Source organism: Piliocolobus tephrosceles, chromosome 3 (assembly GCF_002776525.5).
Source record: "Piliocolobus tephrosceles isolate RC106 chromosome 3, ASM277652v3, whole genome shotgun sequence".
NCBI lineage: Eukaryota > Metazoa > Chordata > Mammalia > Primates > Cercopithecidae > Piliocolobus > Piliocolobus tephrosceles.
In genome coordinates this window covers 16,262,146-16,287,162 of record NC_045436.1, presented here as the reverse complement: position 1 = coordinate 16,287,162, position 25,017 = coordinate 16,262,146, and the positions used below count along the sequence as shown (strand labels likewise).

Below are 25,017 nucleotides of genomic sequence, written 5' to 3'. Positions count from 1 at the left end.
TAAGAGACAGTGTGGACTCCAAAAGGGCAAGAGTTGAAAAACTACCTAAACCACCTAGTGGGTACAATGTTCACGATTTGGGTGATGGGTTCAGTAGAAGCCCAAACCCCAGCATGATGCAGTACACCCATGTGATGAACTTGCACATGTACCACTGGAATCTAAAATAATTTTTAAAAAGAAAAGAAGTATGTTTAAAACTGTTAAAGAGAAAAGGCAAACAGTTCTACTGATGGGCAAGGGGGGACTGCATATTATTTGAGGGACCACTTCCTGTGGCATAGGCTGGGGTTCAAGCAGGGGAACTGAGCATGGTAGTGGGCAGGGCTCCTGGCCTTTGACTGTGGACCAGCAGGCAGAGGGAAGTTTCAGTCTGTACTCCGACTGAAAGTGAGTTTGGAAAGCAGACTGATTAATTCCAAAGGGGTAGAAACAGCAAGAACCCAATGAAAGTAAAGCATGACAAAGCCAGTGAATTCAGAAGGTGGAAGATGCGGTGTACTCTAAGGCAAAAAACACAAATATAAGTGCCTGTTTATAAGTCACCTTTAAAGGAGTCTGTGATTGGAAGCTGGTTGGGGCAATAGTCAGAGATATTGCTTTGCCTGTAAAGTGAAGCCAGATCCAATAAAAGAGACTATGCTGGGGCTTTAATAGCAAAATTTAATGCCTTGAACTATAGATATTTAACTAGAGTTTGGATTCTCCCATCCCTGCCCCAGGAATGTCTGCCCTTTGTTATGTGAGTATAGGAGGCAAAACTTCCAGGGTCTTCTGTCTGATCATTTTCCCAATGAATGGGACAGAAAGTTTCTTAGCACTAGAACTGGGCCTTGATATTTTATCATAGTATGAATTCGTGTCATGCCAGGTCTGTAGGTAGTACATCACCATGCAAGGAGGTGTGTTGAAGACATGTGATGGTTACTTTCATCCACATTCAATTGTTTGGAACTTTTTGGTACCTGTTTTATGATAAGGCATGGAATAGTCAATTAAATAAATAAAATCAATTCAAACTGTTTGCTTAAGAAACTTCCAGATTTCCAGACAGGAATCACTTGTCTTCACGGACAAAATCCAACTCAGAGGTAAAAGCCAGATTAGCATAACTTGATGAGGATACATATTGGTTGCACATTGTGATGCTGTCAAATGAAGCATTCTGGTTGAGTAGGAAGAATTTAAAGCCAGTATCATGGGACCTGGAAAATCAGCCAGCAGTAATTTTTTCTCTCCCTCCCTCCCTCTTTCTATATACTTTACAGGTCCTTCCGTCCTTCCTTCCTTCCTTCCTTCCTTCCTTCCTTCCTTCCTTCCTTCCTTCCTTCCTTCCTTTTTCTTCTTTCATGTTTCCTGACATTTATAAAAGGGAGATTCCTCCTCCTCTTCCTTGCCTTACTCCTCCTTCTCCTCCCTCTCCTCCCTTCTCCTCATTATTCCTCCTCTCCTCTCTCTCCCCACCCCCTCTATCCTGGTCATTCCTTTTATCTCAGTATCTGTCTTTGTGGATAACTCTTTCTACCCATTCACCTGTATCTGCTGAATGCTGGCCTCGGCCCCTGTGTCTACATGACCTTCCAGCCCAGCTCCCCAGAGTTTACCGTGTGCCACACTCTAGGTTTCGGTTCTGTCAGGTGCCTCCTCCTGCCTGAGGCAAGCATGGAGGGAGTGGAAAGTAGCCATAGTCCTAAAAGGTATAGAAAGAGAGAGAGTAGAGTTTCTTTTTACCTTCTTGAGTAGAAATACAGCCACTCTTTGCCCTGCAGTAAAATTTTCAATCTACCCTATATGTTTAAGGCAGCTGGGCATCTCGGAGTGCTGTGTGATGATTTATTTGTACAGATTCATGTAACACTACCTTGTTCTCTTAGATTTGGTTGAAGCTGGTGGTCTTTGTTATAGTTTGTGGTTCATGATTTATCTGAGGATTACATGAGGAATTTTTTTCTCTAATGGTGTGGTAAAGGGCAGAGGAGGATCTCCCCTTTACAGATATCAGAAAGCATGAAAAAATATAATTGGATTTAATACTTTGCAGATATTCTGTTTTTCTTCCCAATTATTTGATTTCACTTAATATACATATTCTTTCTCTTTTTCCTAGCTTTAGAAGCAAACCAACAAAAGCAGTTTGGACTTTAGTAACTTTTTTTAGAGCAGCATTTAGAACAGTTTGCATGTTCTAAGGGATATTATATGTGTGTGTGAGGGGGGAAGGGATTCACACTGAATACATTTTAGAAATAATTAAACAAAATAAAGCAGTTTCCTTTACTGCAAGACTTCTCTGATCCTTTAATATGCTAATAGGCTTTGTGGTACTCCATATTATAAAGATAGTTTTCCCAAATGTATTTGACCTTCCAAAAAAACATAGTCATGTAAATTGAAGCTTTTAACCTTGCTGTGTCTGCCAATGGCAAGTTTTGCTGCTCTTCTGACCCAAGAGATTGTCTGATCCTGTGCTGGATTAATCTCAGTGACATAGCCTGCCCTGTACACTCCGCTCTGCGATGCAAGGGCCAAGACTCTGAAAAGTGTATTTTGCTCTGGTCGGTGAGCTTCCTCTTAGGATGCCCTATGGGGACTCTGGGCTGCAGGCGGGACAGGGATTTTCCTTCTTCCTGTTTGCTTGCTGTTTCTAGGTGTCACCCTATCAGTGGCCTTTCTCTGGGCAGCAGTAGTCATCTTCTGTCTTCAGTTTCTTTCCTTGCTCTTAGAACCTCACTGCAATCTGTCTGAAGAGCAGTGGCCTCCAGCTAGCGCCTCCCTCGGAGGTCAGAGCCCCAGATCCAGGACACCTGTCCTACAAGCTCCTGATGTATCAGGAATGACTTGGCAGTGGCCCCACCTCAAGACATGGGTCCCTGCTCTATGAGGTTCTCATCCAACTTATAGTTCTGGAAACTCCAACCTCTTCCCCAAGAGTGGTACTTGCTTCCTTCTATCTCTGTTATCTTAGTGCCTCTTTTTGCTTTTTAGCCTTTCAACCTCTGTAATAAATTTCCCATATCAAATTCCCTCTGTTAAAATACCTAGTGTGGTGTCCATTTTCTCGACTGGACCTCGATGGAAAAGAATACAGTCCTCCACAGGAGTGGCTCTGAGATGGGGCGAGGGTAGGAGGGTGGGTGGAGGAGACAGGGGAGGAGAAGCCTTGAATTCTTTCCTTGAATCTAAAGCAGTGTTTTTCAAATGTTAGAAATTTAAGGAACTCAGAGGAATTTCATTTCAAAAATTTTACAACATTCCTTGAGATAATAGGAGATGATCTGGGGTGCGGTAAAAAAGTAGAATTATGAATTTCTTTTTGATTTAAAGAGTTATGTTATCCCACAAGTTTAGTAAAAAAGGAACTAAAGGAATCCTTTCTCAGGGCTCTATTTGCCGCAACTGTAAACCATGTATTTGAAGAAAGGGGAAGGAGATCGTGTGACGTGGTAAAGTATTGGAATCAGGAGTGAAGTGCAAGCAATATGTTCTAAATGGAATTTCCAAAGATACATTTTAAAATATTTGGTTAATAAATAACTAAACTGCTGGGCGTGGTGACTGATGCCTGTCCTAGCACTTTGGGAGGCCTAGGCGGGTGGATTATCAGAGGTCAGGAGTGCAATACCATCCTGGCCAACATGATGAAACCCTGTATCTACTAATAACATAAAAATTAGCCGGGTGTGGTGGTGGGCGCCTGTAATTCCAGCTACTTGGGAGGCTGAGGCAGAAGAATTGCTTGAACCTGGGAGGCAGAGGTTGCAGTGAGCCAAGATCATTCCACTGCAGTCTAGCCTGGGCAACAGAGTGAGACTCTGTCTCTAAATAAAAAATAAAATAAAATAACTAAATTAAGCCTCAGGCTCGTAAATATTGGTGATCATTAGAATCATCTGGGGGGCACTAAAATTCCACATTGCTGAGTTTGATCCCAGGCCCCGGGGTTCAGGCTGGGGTCTTAGATTGAGATGCTAGGATTGGGATCCTAGGAACTGATATTTTTTGAAAAACCACCTTATGTGATCAAAGGAATCCAATGATTAATAGATTTAGGATTCACTATTATATAGCATAAAAATCTTTTAATTAAAATGCATATATATCTATGCGTGTGTGTGAAGAACTTAGATTCAGCTTCTCCTCCACCACCATTTAAAGTATGAGGAGCTAGGAGCAATACAGTGTTGACAGTCACTATCTTGGTAGGGGGCAGTCCAGAAAACAATGGGCTAGAAAAGATGTAAGACAATGGAGCTTCCCTAGGAGACTGATTTTTGAAGGGCTTTTGATCATCCTCCACCCAGTGTCAAAGCCAATCATGAATCCTCAGAGCCAAGGAGGTCCTGGCAAGTTCTGTTGTGGTGGTTGGACATCCCTGTCGGGTCACCGGGGCTCCGAGGGGCGCCCTGCTGTCACGATGCTGGGATATGAGGGTCCAAAGTGGGCCTTTCACTCATCAGTGCAAAGCTTTTCTCAGGCTGTTACCTGTGTGTGAGTCTGAGATATAGTAACCAGGCAGCTGACTTCAAAACCGTCCACAGAGACTGCCAGGGACTTGTCAGGTGAATGGAAAATGAAATAAATATAAGAACATCGCCAATGTAGGCAGCAAAAAAGAGTAGAATTAACATTAGTCAGAGTACATTTTCTTGCTTTGTGACTTTGAAATGAAATACAGAGCAAAGGAGAATGTTGATGTTTTTTAAACACTCTTATGAAAGGGGGAAATGGGTGTTTCCCTGGCACTGCTGGTGCAGGCCCTGTCTTGTCGCCATGCCTCTCAAAATGGAGAAAATCTAGGACTTTCTGCTCACAGTCGACAAAAGGATGCCAAATAACTCAGGATCAAGAAATATAAGAATAATGTGAAGTTACAAGTTCAGTGCAACAGATACCTTTATACCTTGGTCATCACAAAGAGAAGGCAGAAAAACTGAAGCAGCCCCTGCCCCCAGTTTTGGCAGTGAAAGAGCTGGAATACATTGGCAGAATGATTTAACTGTATGAAAATTCTTTTTAATTCAAACAACAAAATTAATTATTTTAATTAAAAGGGTGAAAAATCTCCTCGTTTTCTGATTGATTCAGTCAGCCAATCGCCTGGTGGAGTCTGGTTTGGGTTATATCATTTTGTTAGTTCGTGTTACTTAGTGTTCTGGATTTGATCAGGAAATCCACCAGGCGTGTGGCTTTTCAATAGTGGAATCTTGTTGGCAGGAAAAATCCTCAGCACACTGGGTGATTCAAGTGCACTTATAATTTGCTCTTGCTTTACTCCCTTTGTTATGTGCACATTCCACACGAATCTATCACTTCTCTCTGAGTTATGTGCTGCTCAGGACTGATGCTCTTACCACCCACCCAGTGAGGGCAACCTCTGCTTCTCAAACCACAGAACCTATTGTTCTGTCCCTCTCTTACCCGGCGCTGTCACTGCAGCCTTTTACCTCCAGCTGGGGGCAGGGAAATGACTCCCCAGAGGGCCATTTCTCAGGGTCATAAATGTTCTATTTCACTAAGTTCCATCAACCTTCACCAAACACTGAAGCAAAACAGTCATTCTCTATGCGTTCTTTTTTTTTGGTATAAACATGTATACTGCCCATAGAAGTGCATAAGCTATTTGTGTATGTGGGATGGGTAAACCGGAAGCCATGTCAGCATCTGTACACAAATCATTTGTGTGTGTTGTAGGGTACGTTTACTTGTTTTTTCAGTAAGGGAGTAAGACACCTTCACGCCTGGCTGAACCACCAACTTCGCAGACTTCATGTAGATACTACAACTGTTAATGTGTTTGGATTTTCATTAATCACTCTTCTCCAGTTTTTTCCCCTGGTGTTCCAGGTGTGTTGATTTTAATTGCTTCACTCATTTAAGCATCTCCCCAGACTGTAATAGATTAGTTAGCCATCCAAGCCTGCTGCTGGCTTTCCCCTCTCCCCTTCTCCTCTGCTTCCACACCCAAACGAACCGGAAACATTCATTGCTCAGTAATGAGGCTGCGATTCTTCTCTGCGGAATCCAGGAAGACATAAAAGGCAGTCTCTCTTCATGCTAACATCACCTCTTGCTTTCCCGTCTTTGTTCTATTATATGCTCTCTGCTGACTAACTTTAGAGAAGAAGCAAATGTTACCCCACCTTCCCAGAGCATGAAGTTGTGTTACCGAGCAATCTTAGGACAATTTACTATGTAAGACACACAAAACAAACCAAAATACACACACACACACACACACACACACACAGAGTAGGTCAAAACAAAACTGTTTGGGCATACTTTCTAATTTTTCAAACCTTGCTTGCTGAACAGCATATTTCATAAAGCACATACCACTTACTTGATCTGGCAGTACTTAATGCAATAATTTACACCCAAAGGAAGGCCCAAACATTTAGCCACAGATGTCATCAAATAAGGGAAGAAGGTTTGTAATAATGGTTTGTAATTAACGTTTAGGTTTTAAGAGATGCCTTAAGAAAAACAAAAGGTCTTATTCACTCATTTGCCCTCCTAAATAACTCTGTTTTTGAATTGACTGAGCAAACACCCAATTAGAGTGGTAATTTATTAGGGTCATACATTAGCTGAAAAGAAAACGGAAAAAAAGAAAAGCTACACCAGAAGCTAGGAATTACCAAAGGCTGATCTTGTTTGAGTTCATATATGCTATCTATTAAGCAGGCTGATGACAATCTTTCCCTTTATATATTAAAGATAAACAATTTAGACATAGTCCCCGCCTGGCTACCCTAATCTTAATTGCAGGAAAAGACAGTGTAGAAGCACGGATTTAAAAACAGCAGCAACAATAAAACAAAAAACGTAGGCAGTGCCAAGATGCATAAAGAGAGAACAGTTTCAAATGTCACAGTGAACTTACCTTTCCTTCAGTTGATCCATAAGGCTTGCTATACTACATCATTCCAAGAAACACTAAGACTTTGTAGTTTTGCTATGGACGCTATCAGAAAGGTCAATGGTTTGATCAAAATTATGGTTGTGTAGCTTCAGCCATTCTCATAGCAAAAATTGGTAACCTAAAGTTGACAACTAAGCTTTTTTATTTTTTAATTAATTAACTAACTAATTAATTAATTAATTAATTCTGGAGACAGGGTCTCATGAGTGTTGCCCAGGCTGGAGTGCAGTGGCATGATACGGGCTCACTGCAGTGTTGACTTCCGAGGCTCAGGTGATTCTCCTACTTCAGCTTCTGGAGTAACTGGGACTACAGGCCTCTGCTATCATGCCCAGCTAAGTTTTTTTTTTGTATTTTTTGTAGAGACGGGATTTTGCCATGTTGCTCAGGCTGCTGTCGAAATCCTGGGTTCAAGCTATCTGCTCACCTCAGCCTCCCAAATTGCTGGGATTATAGGCATAGGCCACTCTGTCTGGCCAACTAAGCTTTTTATAAGGGAGCCTGCAGTTTAAAACTAAATCTCAATCAAAATTGCTGTCATCTGTTATATTTATATTATTTTAAATTTTAAACTTTGATTGGAAATGAGATTATTTTGATAAAATAATGAACTCTGAGCAACAAATTGATTAAGCAATGACTAATATATTATTCAAGAGTTTCTTTTTTTTAACTTTTTAAAAATTATTATACTTTAAGTTCTAGGGTACATGTGCACAACCTGCAGGTTTGTTACATATGTATGCATGTGCCATGTTGGTGTGCTGCACTCATTAACTCGTTATTTACGTTAGGTATATCTCCTAATGCTATCCCCCTGCTTCCCCCCACCCCACAACAGGCCCCGGTGTGTGATGTTCCCCTTCCTGTGTCCAGGTGTTCTCATTGTTCAATTCCCACCTATGAGTGAGAACATGCGGTGTTTGGTTTTTGTCCTTGCGATAGTTTGCTGCGAATCATGGTTTCCAGCTTCATCCATGTCCCTACAAAGGACATGAACAACCATTAGTTTCTTAATAACAAACATCCAGGAGAAAGTTAGAAAAACACCATCTAAATGTTTGATGGGATTCTAAATATTTGCAGGCCCTGTTTTTATCAAAGCTGACATTTTTCAATACATCTTGTATTATTTTAATTCAGTTTTTTTCTTTCAATTATTGCTTTTGGGACTTCATAGATTTACCTAATTCTTGCAAAGCTTGATCATGATATTTCACTTCTTTCTATTTAAGACTTCATAAAATATTGAGATGTTGTAGTGGACAATCATTATTGTGGATAATAAGACAGAGACTGTTGGCTGTTCACCAAACCGGGTTCCTCTTCTTCCTGGACACCTACGTGGTTTCCAAGGAACAGTTCCGATTAGAAGTGGCCATGAGTCTGAGTCCTAGTGCATGGAATGTGCGCAGAAGTGATGTACACACCTCTGGGTCTGTCCTCCTACGAGCCTCCCAGGAGTGATTATCCATGTGCTTTCTTTCCTCTTCTTCCGGATTAATGAACATAAGTTCAGGCCTCTTGGAAACAGTTGAAAATGGCAGAGTCACAAGATGGAAGGAACCTGGGTCCCAAAACATCACTGCTTGGAAGAACACTTCCAACGAGTCAGGAATACCCATTTAAATGATCCAAGAATAAACCCTTTTTTGTGTTAAACATTTTCAGGCCTGTAATCCCAGAACTTTGGGATGCTGCTGTGGAAGGATCAGTGGAGTCCAGGGGTTTGAGATGAGCCTGGCCATCATAGGACGACTCTGTCCCTACAAAAAATTTAAAATACTAGTCAAGTACAATGGAGGACACCTGTGGTCCCAGTTGCTTGGGAGGCTGAGGCAGGGATCACTTGGGCCTGAGAGGTCAAGGCTGCAGTGAGCCTTGATTGTACCATTGCACTTCAGCCTGGGCAACAGAGAGAGGCTCTGTTTAAAAAAAAAAGATTTTTTTATAGACATGCATTATACACGTATAATTATATGTATTACATATACAATACAAATATATAATAATATACATTATTATATGATTTCAAAAACTATTATAAATATGTAATTGCAAAGATAGAGAAAGTTGCATTTAGATATATAAAAGTTTTCTTACTTGGGGCAAATAGGTGGAGATATGTCCTCCCCTCCTACCGTGATAGGTAAAGGTGGACAGATAATTCTTGTCCCTTCTCTCTGGCGAAAACACGGGCATGTGGCCTGACTCAACCAATCAGATGTTCTTGTCAGATACTTGAGGGACTTGAGATAGTGACGTGCTTAATGATTCTTCCTTCTTTGTTTTGAACCTAAGGACACATGACGCTGTCTTCATGGAAATGATTTTCCTCTTAGGTTGTAATGGGGTACTTCTTTTGCAGCTCTAAATCCAACTAGTCAACTTGTGAACATCTCTAGGTGAAGCTTCAGAGAAGTCCTTCTGACAAGTCAGCTGTATTTCAGCAAAAATATGGTGATATTTCTGTCAAAATTAGTTTTTTGATATATTTAAGCAAACTCAGTTTCTCTCTATTTTCACTGCCTGGCAAATGAGAAGTCCTACAGGTTTCTTTTTGTTTGTTTTTCACACACAATGGTTTAGGGGAGTGATTAGTAGTATGTTTACCGTAAAGAATTTCATTTCTAACTTTTGCCCTCTACAGAATCCGTGTGGATTGAAAGATTTTTCATCTACTAAAGGCTTTACAAAGTAGTAATAAATGTGCTTTTCCATATTTTGTTACTTCTCTCCTACTCCTCACCATGGAATATGTGGGCTAATTCTAGGGGAGTGGGCATGGCTTTGACATGGATTAGTGGGAATTTGAAATTTTGGCAGGCATGGCAAATTTGAATTTTGTTGGACATTTGGAATTGCCAGTCCTGGCTCAATCGGTTTACTTTAATAACATTTATTTTGACAGATAGTGTGTTAGGTGCTGAGGACACAGAAATCAGTGGCTTTTCTCTCCAAGCAGTCATAATGTGGGAGGGGAGACATATACACAAAAAGACATATCCAATATGGTGTGGCGGTGTTGAGCATAGGTGGATGTAAGAGGAGAGGGCTCGCTACTGGTTTCCTAGGGCTGCTGTACCTCATCACTACAAACCAACTAGCAGAAATGTATGCTCTTATAGTTCTGGATACTGGAAGTTCAAAATCAAGGTGTCAACAGGGCCACCTTCCCCCTGAAATCTCTAGGGAAGCATCCTTTCTCCATCTTCTAGTCTCTGGTAGCTGCTGAGAATCTCTGGCATTCATTGGCCTCTAGATGCATCACTCGGATCTCCACCTTCATCTTCATATGGCTTTCTCTTCTGTGTGTGTCCAAATTTCCCCTTCCTTATAAGGACACCAGTCATACTGAATTTAGTACCCACCCTAATCCAGTATGATCTAATCTTAACTTGATTCGGTCTGAAACTACTCATTTCCAAATAAGGTCACCTCCACAGTTTCCCGGTAGACATGAATTTGAGGGTTAGAAGGAACTATTCAAAGCAGTATAGGGCATTGAGTTCAGATGAGGGCAAGTCAGAAAGATGATCAAAGGATGTTTCCTAGAAAAGAAGATGGTAGCTAAGCTGTATCCTGAAGGATAAATGAAAGTTAAAAGAGAAATAAGATGGTTTACTACCTAAACATGTGTGCTACACATAAAGGAAGCTAAAAATACCTTCTACACACAAAATTTTATTGTGTCACTTATTTTAGTTAACAGCAGGTTCAGTCTCAAACATTTACTTTGTCTTTTTCCTGTGGCAGTCTCCGTCACGGCTCTAATCCAGGCAATCCTACTGTAGTCTCAGCTGTGAAATATTTAGAGTCCATGTGCTAAATATATATTGCATTAACACTTCCTGGTGCCAAAATCTCTCTGTAATCCCAGCCCCTCTGTTCTGATTCTAACTGAACATGGAACACCTGTAGACCTCTTATTTTTCTCTAATTTTGGGTCTAGGACTACTTTTGCTCATAAAAAAGTATAAAGGATCACTGTATTAGGATCAGAACTGACTTCATTTATTCAGTCAAGTCATTCATTAATTCCGTAAACTTTTTTGAGTATTAACTACGTGTAAACCACTATGCTAGGTGTGAGGCAATTAAGAAGATAAATACAATATAAGTCTTGTCCTCAAAAAGTCTGTAGTCTAGGCTGGGTGCAGTGGCTCACACCTGTGATCCCAGTACTTTGGAAGGCTGAAGCAGGAGGATCACTTGAGCCCAGCCAGGAGTTCAAGGCTGCAGTGAGCTATGATCATGCCACTGCACTCCAGCCTGAGCAACACAGCAAGACCCTGCCTTTCAATTTAAAAAATAAAGTCTGCATTCTAAAAAGGGAAAACAAAACAAGTAATATACATGATAGACCGTAAAATCCATAGCAAAGGAGACCATATTGACTTTGTTTATGGCTCTATCCCACACATAGTTCAACTTCTGGCTCACAATAATCACTCGAGAAATTGTTACTGAATTGAATAAAAAGGTTTAAACATTCTTGGGCAGGAAGAAATATTTTGGATCTTAAATTCCCTGGCAGCTGCACTCTGGGAACTTGCCTGCCTAGATCTCTAAAATGGACTTAATTTCAGGCCTTTAATTCATTCTCAGCTTTGAAATTTAATATTTAACCTTGTTGGGTTCTCTACTGCCTTGCCTTATTTCTGCTAGAAAGAAGATCCTCATCTATATTTTAGGTTTAGAGTGACGACATGCAACTTCCTAGGAGCAACCATGTCTCCGATGTGCCTCTTAGAGCTTCCTGCTAATGGCCTGAGTGAGTCACTGCTGGGACAAATACATTTGGGATCATGTGATGGAACAGATGATGCAGGACCTTTCTCTTTTCTTCAAACTACTACAACTGCTTCCCATCTAGTTCTCATCTCAAGGAACTCACGAGATATCTGAAGTCATCACCTAATGTTCAAACTTAGTGTTCTGAGGAGTCCTGTAGAGCAGATGGGATAGGAATTTGAAGAGCATGTCTCCATGTTTTTCTATCCAGTTGTCTTAGTCTGTTTTCTGATGCTATAATAGAACACCACAGACTGAGTAATTTGTGAAGACCAGAACTTTGCTTGGCTCACAGTTCTAGAGGCTGGAAAATCCAATATCAAAGGGCTGCATCTGATGACGGCCTTCTTGCCGTGTCATATCGTCATGGAAGGGCAAGTGAACATGTGGGACAAAGAGAAATGGGGTCTGAACTTTATCCTTTGATCAGGAGCCCACCCCTGAGGTAATTAACACACTGGCATTAATCTATTCATGAGGTCAGGATCCTCACAACCTAATCACCTCTTAAAGGACCCATCTCCCAATCCGTTACATAGGCAATTAAATTTCAACATGAGTTTTAGAGGGGACATTCAAATCATAGCACCATTCAGTATTTGTCTTTCAGTGCAATGCTTGGGGTGTAATAGTGCACATTTGAAGTATGAGGTTAGGAAAGTACCTAAAAGTGGTAGTTTTGAGGATAGCAAGAAGTAGACACAGATTCCTTTCTAGTTAACTCAAGGATTTTCTGTTCTCTTTAATGCATATCCTGCTGACTGGAGTGAGGCTTCTAGTTTTACCTCCTACCATGAATGCTTTTTGGATCTTATAAGATCTGTGTAAGACATTCTAATAGGTGGAAAGGAGAGAAAAATATCACAGAATAGAAAGGAAATGATACGAGACTTGTATCAACACAGCTGGACAACAAAGGTAAAATTTGTACATTTTTATCTAGAATGAGCCCTTGTATTATGCAATGATTAAGGTTAAAGACGACATAAGAAAGCCTGGGGGAAAACAGGGCCTGTAATACTGTAATAGTGTCCACAAACAGAAAGATGCCAGACTACCCCTTGGTATGCTGCTTACCTGCCTGTCAATAGAAAACACTAAAACACAAGGAAGCTAAGTCAAAACAGACCAGCATTCTGTATAGGTGGCTCATGAAACATTTTAGGGGAGAATTTGTGTACTTCAAAAATATTATCGCTTTGCCTTTATTGATCACTTTTTCTTTGGGATCTTTTCTTTAAGAGAAGGGGTCTTGCTTTGTTGTCCAGGCCGGTCTTGAACTGAAAATATTTTTGCCTTGTCCTTAGTGATCACTTTCTGTTCTGAATTTTTTTTTTTTTTTTTTTTTTTTTTTAAGAGAAAGGGTCTTGTTATGTTTCTTGGTTGCTCTTGAACTCCTGAGCTCAAACAGTCCTCCACCTCAGCCTTCTGAATACCTGGGACTATAGGCTTGCATCACTGCGCTTGGATTCCTCTGCATTTTTACAGAACTTGCAATCTTTGACACATAATTTATATGTTCAGGACTGTGTCATATATACTGTTAGCTTTATCTTAACATTTCAAGGGCAAAGAGCTTTTGTGTGTGTGTGTGTGTGTGTGTGTGTGTGTGTTTGAGATGGAGTTTCACTCTCGTCACCCAGGCTGGAGTACAATGGTGAGAACTTGGCTCACTGCAACCTCTGCCTTCCAGTATCAAGAGATTCTACTGTCTCAGCCTCCGAAGTAGCTGGGATCACATGTGCCCGCCACCACGTCTGGCTAATTTTTGTATTTTTAGTAGAGATGAGGTTTCACCATGTTGACCAGGCTGGTCTCAAACTCTTGACCTTGGGTGATTCATCCGCCTTGGCCTCCCAAAGTGCTGGGATTACAGGCGTGAGCCACAGCGCCTGGCCAAGAGCTTGTTTTTTTTTTTTTTTTTAGAACCACTCTATCTTATAGGGGTCATTGTGGTTAACTTGTCATCATCTATTCTTCCTTGAATAATTCTGTACAGCAACAGTCAGCAAACATTTTCCATAAAGGACGTAGTGCATATTTAGGCTTTGCAGGCACATGATCTCTGTTACAACCATTGCACTCTGCAGTTGCATGAGAAAGCAGCCATAGACAATATATAAATGAATTAGTATGGCTGTGTTACAATAAAACTTTATTTACAACAATAGGCTCTAGGCCGGCTTTAGCCTTTGGTTGCAGTTTTCTGATTTCTGGTTTCAATCAATGCTGGTCATACTATTTCCCTCAACAGTAACTTGGTCAAAATGACGTGTGCATGTGACCCAATCTTGGTTAAGGAAACATGAAGGAAATATAGTGGGGACCTCTGGGAAAGGTTTCCTTAATTCTAAAGAGGCACAGTTAGAGCCTCTCCCTTGTTTTCCTCTGCATCTTGTGGTGGGAGCAGGCATTGTGCCACCTACCTGATGCAGGACAACAGGCTGAGAGAATTGCCAAGAAGAGAGACCCTGACCTACATGACCTGGAGCCCACACTGTTCTGGTCTCCAAACTATGGAAATTAATAAATGTCCTTCTGTGTAAGCCATTTAGTCTTTTTCTTCCTTCCAAGAAAGCATAATAACTGATACTGTTGTATTCCTGAAAGAAGATGTTAAAATGATACCAAAATGATGTAAGTTGAGTTTGGCTTCTCTATGGGGAAAAGTCATATGCTTTGAATTACATTTCTGATAAAGAATCCAGTGTCCAACTTTTCACTGAAATGATAAAAAAAATGCCATGTCAAATCAGCTACATTTATATAAAGTTTTTATAGTACATATAAATGGATGAATTAGAACAATATAATTAGCTACTCCAAACTGAAATTAATGTGTGTGTGTATATATATTATATGAAGTCCTTATCTTACATCTTCATAATTTCTACATTGTTTTACTACAGAAAATATAGAAAATACTCATGCTGACGAGTTGATGGGTGCAGCACACCAACATGGCACATGTATACATATGTAACAAACCTGCACATTGTGCACATGTACCCTAGAACTTAAAGTATAACAATAAAAAAAAATTGCTAAAAAAAAAAAGAAAATACTCATGCAAGTCACTGAATCCATTAGGATTTTTAGGGGACATTTTCATAAGACTCTTTAAGGAGACTTTTTTTTTTTTTTTTTTTTTGAGATAAAGTCTTGCTCTGTCTTCTAGGCTAGAGTGCAGTGGTGGGATCTCGGCTCACTGCAACCTCTGCTTCCGAGGTTCAAACAATTCTCCTCCCTCAGCCTCCAGAGTAGCTGGGACTACAGGTGCATGCCACCACGCCTGGTTAATTTTTGTGTTTTTAGTAGAGACGGGGTTTCACCATGTTGGCCAGGCTGGTCTCGAACTCCTGACCTCATGATCCACCTACTTTGGCCTCCCAAAGTGCTGGGATTACAGGCGTGAGCCACTGCACCCGGCCTTTAAGGAGAATTTTAAGAAGATTTGGGTTCACATGATAAGTTCTTGAGACATCATTCAGGCCCCCTCCCCCCTTTTAATGAAGACACTTCCAGGTATATTATTTGTTCATTTTTTTAGAACTACAAAAATCATAAAGGATCAGATGATACAGAAGTATAAGGTAATAGTTCCCCTTTTGTGTCCCTGGGAATGCTAATAATAATTTATTTTCTTTATGATGATCCTGCTTCCAACATAAGCATTAGGTTTCAGAGGGTCTATGAGGTCAAAACCATTTTGTAATAATACTAAGACATTATGTATTTGCCTTTTTCATTTAGTTGATGTTTGCATTGATGGTGCAAAAGCTGGTTAAAACTGCTGGCACTTTAGCATGGAACAAGGCAGCGACACCTAACTCTACTAATAGTCACTGCATTCTTTGATGCTATGCACTCAAGGGGGAAAAGCCAATTTTGATGAAGAATGGTCGTGAAAGAATCAATAAAATTATTGCTTTTATTAAATCTCAACCTTGAATATATATATGTTTTGGTTTTGGAGGAGGAGTTGGGAGTAGGATTTGAAGCGAGAAGGTTTCTCAGTTAGGCAAGTTACCTCACTCATCACAGCTCAGTTTCCGTACCCATAAACATTAGAAAAGAAAAGCAAAATATAGAACTCTGCACAAATTTGCATGTCATCTTTGTGCAGGGGTCCTGCTTGTCTGTGTCATTCCAATTTTAGTATAAGTGCTGCTGAAGCAAGCACAGTGTACATGTTTTTAATATTCTGTGACACAAAATGAGAAGCACATATAAAGTACTTCTGCTGTGTACTAAAGCAAGACAGTTGTCAGGAGGATAAGAACTTTTTGTGCTTATTTGTGTTATGGGCTTAATAAGCCTCATTTTTTTCATAGATTGCCATCTTTACTTGAAAGAATGACTGATGGAATATTTGGATGGAATTTTGGCAGATATTTTCTCTAAAATGAACAGTCACTTCAAGGAATGTTGTCAGTGATAAAATCTTGAGTTTACAAGTGAAAATATGAATTTTAGAAAATTTTTATCTGCCACCATGAGCTTCATAGCTTCTGTCTTAGGCAGTTCAGGCTGCCATAACAAATTGCCATAGGTCAGCTGGCTTAGCAACAGACATTTTTTTCTCACAGTGCTGGAGGCTGGAAGTCCACGATCAGGGTGTTAGCATCGCAGGGTTTTTGATGAGGGCTCTCTTCCTGATTTATAGACAGCCACCTTCTTGCTGTGTCCTCACATGGTGAAAAGAGGGCTAGCTAGCTTTCTGGTTTCTTCCTATAATGCCACTAATCCCATTTATGAGAGTTACACTTCATGACTTAACTATCTCCCAAAGGTCCCACCTCCAAATACCATCACACTGGGATTAGGATTTGAATATGTGAATTTTAGGAAGACACCAACATTCAGTCCATTGCAGCTTCCCAATACTTAGAGATATTTTGGATGAGATCAGCGATATTGTTATTAATGATTACGATTGTAATATGTCAACATTTGTGCAAGATGGATTTTGATGAAACAGGAACACAAAGTTCACTGATTTGTTTTCAGATACCACATTGTAAATAAGGCTTGAGAAACTACCACGTATCAAATTGTGGTGCACATCAAAAAAAGAATAGCTTCAATTATCTGAACAAGACGATCAGGATCTGGCCGGGCGCAGCGGCTCACTTTTAGTTTCTAATTTTAGTATAAGTGCTGCTGAAGCGAGCACAGTGTACGTGTTTTTAATATTCTGTGACACAAAATGAGAAGCACATATAAAGTACTTCTGCTGTGTACCAAAGCATGACAGTTGTCAGGAGGATAAGAACTTCTGTAATTATTTGTGTTAATTAATCCTTGTAATCCCAGCACTTTGGGAGACCGAGGCAGGCGAATCACCTGAGGTCAGGAGTTAGAGACCAGCCTAGCCAACATGGTAAAACTCTGTATCTACTAAAAATACAAAATTAGCTGGGCGTGGTGGCATGCACCTGTAATCCCAGCTACTCAGGAGGCTGAGGCAGGAGAATCACTTGAACCAGGGAGGCAGAGTTTCCAATGGAGCGCCACTGCACTCCAGCCTGAGCAACAAGAGTGAAACTCTGTCTCAAAATAAAAAAGACAATCAGGATGGTGGATCACCTTATCCTACAGTGACCCAAATTATAATAATGCAACTTCTCTTCATTTTAGTTTGCTCTGGCTTCTCTAGCCAAACCTATCAACCCAAGGCCAGCCGGAGTTGGAATGAGGCATCTGCTGGCCTGGCCATCTGCCATCCTCTTGAACATCTTTGTGCTACAGACAAACCAGAACAAAGGGATTCACTGCATAGAGACAGTGCTTCAATCCTATGAAATGGCTCTCATTGTCCCAGGAAAACCTTAGGATCCTGGCTTACCCATCCTGTCTTGTTGAAGGATTGCTTTTCAGTTTAAGTCATTACTTCTGTTTTGCTCTAGTATTTACAGAAAGAAAACCGACAAGCCTGAAATGACCCTTCTGCGAACAAGGTTTTATGCCAGGATTTGAAACACCGGAAAAGTTGTGTCCCTAGAAAAGTAACTCTAGCCTAGGATTTATTTTTATTTTTATTTATTTTTGCATTCAGAGAGGAATGACGATGTCATCCATGTCCTTACACACATCTTAATTTGTGGATTTTTTCTTACTTAACTCTCTTAATTGGATGAAAGTATGCAGCTGATGATTTATGGATCTCTAGTTGTGCCAGGCATCATTTTAAATATGCACAGCTGCTATGCAGTAGTTTAACTTGGCAGGTAGTATTAAACCATTGAGTTGTGTCATTTATTTGTATATGCATACAATAGCCTCCTTGTACAGGTTCTTCCAAAATCTCTACAGGAATGGTTTAGGACCATGCGTTTAAAGAGTCTCAGAAAGTATTCTTTTGGAAGATTTTCAGTTTCCAGAATAAAGAATGAGATAGCATTTTGCAAAGTTGCTAAGTTCCCAAGGGAATCACAGAGACAGGTTGAAGTGGAGAGGCTAACAAAGTGAGAGGTCTCCAGTGTACGTTTGGGAACTCCAATTTCAGTGGTCATTTAGGCAATGTAGGACATGTTACTGCTGACAACACCCTCACTTTCACTATAACACATCTCAGGGAAGCAGCTGAAAGAGGCGTGTGATCTAATACAAGTTGTTGCAGGCATAAATAACTTGAGAAGCTCTGTTGACAATAAAAGTCTGGCATTCGCAGTAGTGAACAATGTTATCTTCAAATTCAAAGGACTCTGAGATTTGTCACTGTCATCCTTTGTAGTCAAGGATGATACTGTTGACACTGTGGCTATCCCTGTATGCAAGTGTGACTGAAAATACCCGAATGTGACAGATGATAAGGCTTTTCTGCACAGCATACATGATAAATCTTTTTTTTTTTTTTTTTGTTTGGTTTGTATCTCTTGGTCTCCCAGGGCATAGCTGGCCTTGTCACAAAGTCATCGTGTCTCTGTCTGCACCAGACCTTGCTGCTCTGGCACTGGCCTCTTGGCTCTTGCATTCCAAAAACGCGGCTTGAATTGCTTGAATGTCTCTCTCCTGAACTTTTATGAAGATTACACCTCCTACCTGGTCTGTTTACTATCTTCCATGCCAAGGCTAGCCAGGCACATGCCACACCTCCTTCCCATGCTGTGACTTCTGTGAGAATTATGTTGAGGTGGGCTGTATTTCTCAATAGCTTCGTTCACTGGTGATTTTATTCTGCCATGTGACATTTTTGAGTGTTCTCAACTGGAAAGATCTTAGGTGCTGAGATAATTCCCCCTGCATGCCCCTTCTCAGTTTTGTCTGTCCTAGGAATAGGAATAGGAAAAGCAGAATAGAATAGGAAAAGCAGAGAAGCTGAGATATGCCTCTCCTGTAGGTGGAATAGTCACACATTATACAGTTTGTTGAAAAAAACTGTTTAAACTGATTAAAAAATTGTTTCCAAATTAGCCTGGTATTAGTCTGTTTTCACACTGTTATAAAGACATACCTGAGACTGGGTGATTTATAAAGGAAAGAGGTTCAATTGACTCACAGTTCTGTATAGCTGGGGAGGCCTCAGGAAACTTACAATCATGGTGAAAAGTGAAGGGGAAGCAGACACCTCTTCACCAGGTAGCAGGGAAGGAAGCAAGCACAGGGGAAACTGCCACTTACAAAACCATCAGATCTCATGAGAACTTGCTCACTATCATGAGAAAACCACGAGGGAAACCCCCATGACTCAATCACCTCCCACTAGGTCTTTTCCTTGACATGTGGAGATTACAATTCCAGATGAGATTTGGGTGGCGACACAGAGTCAAACCATATCAAGCCTGTACTCCGGATATTTTTTTTGAAGCTGAAAGTCCCCAAAGACTCATCTCCAGAGCCTGATCCTGGGTGTTCCTGAGCCATTGCAAATATCTTAGAGAACCTTTCTGTGCTAGTGGCTCAGATGACTCGTATTGGGCAGTGATTAGATGACAGCACGGGGCAGCACTGGGATCTCATACTGATAGCAAGCACTACTAGCAATTGGTTACTTTGCCTCTTTGGCTTTTTACACGTGGGTTCAGGATGGGGATTATGAAGGATATTAAAAGGGCTCCTTGACTGTGCCTTAGCCTTAATACCTCCTGCAGGAGGAACTGCAGATTCTCTCAGACTCTCAGATAGGGAAACCCAAAAAACCTCACTAGCGATTTAACCTCTGAGTACGTTGCCTTATCAGCTCTTCTTTGAGAAGACCCTCAACTCAGAGTAGTTCCATGCATAACAAGAGTATGATGAAGTTAGCGGAGACATAAGAAAGATGAGAAGCGAGACCCAGTCTGGGTCATTGGGCCTCCCCAGAGGAGAAAGGCCTGACCCAGGACATCCCAAGCAGCAAAGGGATCCTCGGTGTCCAAGAAAGAACACCTAACCAGGAGAGAGAAGGGACTTGAAAGTAGGAGAGGGGAGGAGCTAAAGACATACTTTGCCCACATCACAATTTTGCCTCTCTTTGGTTTGAGGTTATCCAATATAGTCCCATCTGACATAATTTTTGAAGCTGTTTCTCCAAGAAATGACTCTGAATCAGCTTTAAGCTCTCTTTGGACCTCCAAGGACACTAGAAGTCAGGCACAGATTCCTTAAGATCCAGTGTACATATCAACAGCCTCTGATCTCCTAGTTATCCTGGTTTTTTGAGAGGAACTAAGAGGAAAGGGAATAAGAGTAAGCCAGCATCTAGTATAAGGAATGCTTTGTTGTTCCCATTATATAGATGAGGAAACTGAAGTTTAGTTACTGGACCAGGAGCACATAAGAGCTAAGTAGCAAAGCTGAAATTGAAACTGAGACCCATCTGCTGAGGTGAGCAGCCCCACAAGTTAGCTCCATTCAGAAAGGTGCCTGAATTTTATTCCTCCAATTCTGTCACAGAGCTTTAGGGTTATTCTCAAAAGTTTTGACTTTACCAAGAAGACAACACGTTCTCCTCATGAAGTTCAAGAGACCACTGACAAAAGAATGGACTCTATGAACTCTATCTCTAATGGCCTACTAAATAGTAAAGAGTAGTGTTGCTACAGTGGTACCATTTTATTTTATTTATTTTTACCTTTTAATTTTTTTGAGACAGAGTCTTGCTTTATCACCCAGGCTGGAGTGCAGTGGCACGATCTCAGCTCACTGTAATTTCCGCCTTCCAAGTTCAAGCAATTCTTGTACTTTTAAATACTACCTCTATCCATTGGCTTTTTTTGAAGGTATCATGCAAAATTTGCTTGTTTGGTTTGTTGAATCAAAGTAATACCCTTAACCTCCACTATGTGTGTTGAACAAGAGGTCAGAAGGAAATAGTTTCTGAGGTAGCTCTTGCAAGAAGATCTTAATAAGTTTGGGTTGATAGGCATCCAAGAGTTTACTGATTTTAAGGATGCCATCTCTCTAAAATTAATGTATGCCCAATAAGTTATCCCAGATAGTTTCCTTCCTTTTCCATTGAATTTCTAACTGTTGCGAGTCACCATCTTCATGACATGTGACATAATAGGGCCCTTTCCGCTTTACAAAGCTCTTCCTCATTAACTGTGTCATGAAATCTCAAGGAAGCCCAGGGAGAGAGTCAAAGCCTGAGTTATTCCATGTCAATCAGGTGAAGAAACAGAGACAACAAAAACACATGCTCTCCTGAAGGTACCCAAATTAGTAAATGGATTCTAGGACTAGAATCCAGAACTCTAGTGCTATTAGCATTCTCTTACCTTGATCTCTTCTCCATAGTACACAAAAGGGTTTATTAAGCATCACACTTGGCCTGATGCAGTGGCACACACCAGTAATCCCAGCACTTTGAGAGGCCAAGGCAGGTGGATCACCTGAAGTCAAGAGTTGAAGACCATGGTGAAACTCTATCTTTATGAAAAATACAAAAAATTAGCTGGGCATGGTGGTGCATGCCTGTAATCCCAGCTACTCAGGAGGCTGAGGTGGGAGAATCGCTTGAACCCAGGAGGCAGAGGTTGCAGCGAGCAGAGATCGTGCCATTGCACTGCAGCCTAGGTGGCAAGAGCAAGATTCCATCTCAAGAAAAAAAAATCACACTTTCGTTTAGAACAGACTGATAAGCAGCAATGGTCATTTGAAGCTGAGATCTCAGACAATGGAGCTGATGGGGTGTGAATACCTCTTGCCTTAGCTTGGAATTGGGCCTAAGGATTTAAATCATGGCTGAACATATGACTGGGGTACAAGACAAAGGACACCAAGGTTGGAAGCTAGATCCAGCCTGATTTTTGGCAGTGCTGGTGTGCTATAGTTGAAATGTATGTGTCTCTACAAAATATTTACATTGGAACTTAATATCCAACTCTAGTAGTTCATACTAATAGTATTAGAGGTCTTTTGGGAAATGATTAAGTCAGAAGTGTTTCATTATCATGAATATGATTAGTGACGTTATAAAAGAGGCTTCAGAGAGCTGCCTGGTCCTTTTTTCTTCCATTTCTTCCACCATGTGAGGACATGGATGCAGCAACAAGGCACCATTCTGGAAGCAGAGAGCAGTGCTTCCTGGGCACTGAATCTGTGGGCACCTTGGTCTTGGACTATGAGAATTAAATTTCTATGATTTATAAACTACCCTGTCTGAAGTATTTTGCTATAGCCACACAAATAGACTAAAACATGGTAGAACTCAATGCTCTAAAGCATTTTCAAAGTACCTGTGAAATATTTTTTGACATAACAAGACTATGTTCAAAAGGTCAGAAAATATCTGGAAAAGCCATTCTTCATTGGGTTGATATAAATATTCCTAAGACACATTATGCACATGTAAGTTTACATGAATCATTCAAAACATATACTTGAATTCAATGATTTAAAATGGGTTTTCTCTTGGACTATATGGTCACACATGTGGATGGATTGTACTCCTCACTTTTTAATGTTCTTAAGTGTCAAAAAGACGTAAAATGGCATCTCTCTAAGAAAATGCGGTTGATGATATAATCTATCCTCAGTGAAAATTGGGTCTGTATGTTAGTTATGAATAAGTTCACTACATACAGAAAATAAAAAATAACAGTGGTTTAAAGGCAACTGAAGTTTATTTTTTTCTCATGTAAAAGAGGTTAGGAGATAGTTTGTTAAAGCCTGTCGTGGTGGCTTCATGGTAGCAGGGGATCATGCCCTCCTATCTTGTTACTCCGTTATGCAAGGATTCTATTTTCAAATTTGCCTCATGGTCCAACTTGGTTGCTAGAGCTCCAACAATTAAATCTGCAACCCGGATAATAAAAAGGAATAGGGGGCAAGAAGAAGGAAATGCTCTCCCTTCCACTACCCCTTATGTCTCATTAGCTAGAACCCAGTAATATAACCTACAAGACAGGCTGAAGAATATACATTTGACCCTTGAATAATGTAGGGGTTAGGGGGATTAACTCCTCCATGCAGTCAAAAATCAGCATATAATATGGACTCTCCCAAAACATACTTGTTGACTGGAATCCTTACTGATAACATAAATTGTTGATTAACACATACTTTGTATGTTGTATGTAGTATGTACTGTATTCTTATAGTAAAGCAAGCTAGAGAAAAGAAAATTTTATTAAGAAAACCATAAGGAGGCTGAGCGCGGTGGCTCATGCCTGGTAATCCCAGCACTTTGGGAGGCCGAGGTGGGTGGATCATCTGAGGTCAGGAGTTTGAGACCAGGCGGCCAACATGGTGAAACCCTGTCTCTACTCAAAAAATACACAAATTAACTGGGCGTGGTGGCGGGCACCTGTAGTCCCAGCTACTCAGGAGGCTGAGGCAGGAGAATCTATTGAACCTGGGAGGCGGCAGTTGCAGTGAACCGAGATCACATCACTGTACTTCAGCCTGAGTGACAGAGTGAGACTTCATCTCAAAGAAAAAAAAAAAAAAAAGAAAATCATAAGGAAAATGTATTTACTATTCATTGAATGGAAGTGGATCATCAGAGAGGTCTTTGTCCTCATTATTTTCATGTTGAGTGGGCTGAGGAAAAGGAGAAGCAAGAGGAGGATGGGAGGGGTTGTTCTTACTGTTTCAGGGGTGGCAGAAGCAGAAGAAAATCCACATATAAGTGGACCCACGCAGTTCAAACTTGGGTTGTTCAAGGGCCAACTGTATTATTTTAGCTAGCCATAATGTTCTCAGATAAAACAAAAATCAGTGTTCTTTTTACACTGCGGTTGATGATATAATCTATCCTCAATGAAAAGGAAGAAAATGCAGAATTAATATTTAGAGGCAATTAGGCATCCTTATCACAGTTTGGTTCTCAAACCCATTTCCTGGATTTTGTTCCCTGTGCTCCTCACATTCATTCCTTTCCTATTCCCTCTTGCACACATGTATTTGTTTTTAAAGACCCTACTGCTCAAAATCCAGGGCCATGCAGAGCAGAAAGGATGAGTATGGATTGAAACTGAGTCAAACTGGAGAGTTTGTTGCTATGACGATTTTGTCTTAGTTTCAATATCATTTGTATCATCATCAATAAAACTTATTGTGTACTTAGAATATATAGGGGAAAATATCAGACATGTTAAGAAATACAATACAGGTTTCTGTCTCTAATCTCTGGCTTTCTCATTTAGAGGAGCTGAAGCTCCCGTGGAAAGATAATGTCAAGAGCTGTGAAAGGTCTGAGATTTTTACCCTGCAGTGTCATGGATGCTGGCAGAAGACACAGGACTCCTGGGTCACACATAAAGGCCTTTATTACAACCATAGTAATAGCCACAGTACCAACTTTTTCTTGTGACTTCCCCAGGCCCCAATTCCCAACAGGTGACACAGATGGCCATTTGACACCAGTACATGAAGTAGGTTGCATTATAGGAGAGAAACCTGGAGCTTAAGGAACCCAGGTCTTAATGGGCAGCAGGCATGCCTGCCCTCTTCTCCAGAGAGAGACTTTGTTTTCATATTTTAAGGCTATCCCCTATATAAACATCCTTGTAATCATAGTTCAGAATAAATGCAGTCAGTATATCTGCTGGCAAGAGGTGCAGAGACATGGGAAACCCATGGGCAACTGTCTCCGGCAGATATAAGGCAGTACAATCATGCATCACTTAATAACAGAGATATTCTGACAAATACATCATCAGAGGATTGTGTCATTGTGCGAACATCATAGAATGGACTTACACAAACCTAGATGGTAGAGCCTACTACACACCTTGGCTATATGGTAGAGCCTATTACTCCTAGGCTGCAAACCTGTACAGCATGTTACTGTGCTGAATACTCCCGGGAACTGCAACACAATGGTAAATATTTATCTATCTGAACATATCTATACATAGAAAATGTACATTAAA

The 25,017-nt window shown here is 40.7% G+C and overlaps 1 protein-coding gene, 1 non-coding gene and 1 pseudogene across 2 annotated transcripts in view; 1 reads left to right on the top strand and 2 right to left on the bottom strand.

Moving 5' to 3' along the window:
• The window catches only part of SCRG1 (stimulator of chondrogenesis 1), a 134,387-nt gene that overhangs the window by 47,276 nt on the left and 62,094 nt on the right, over positions 1–25,017 (bottom strand). The gene's annotated exons all lie outside the window — the stretch shown is intronic.
• On the top strand, positions 4,771–4,996 carry LOC111552069 (annotated as a pseudogene).
• On the bottom strand, positions 15,798–15,899 carry LOC111554200. The gene has a single exon (XR_002735180.1). It is a non-coding gene; the product is annotated as a U6 spliceosomal RNA (small nuclear RNA).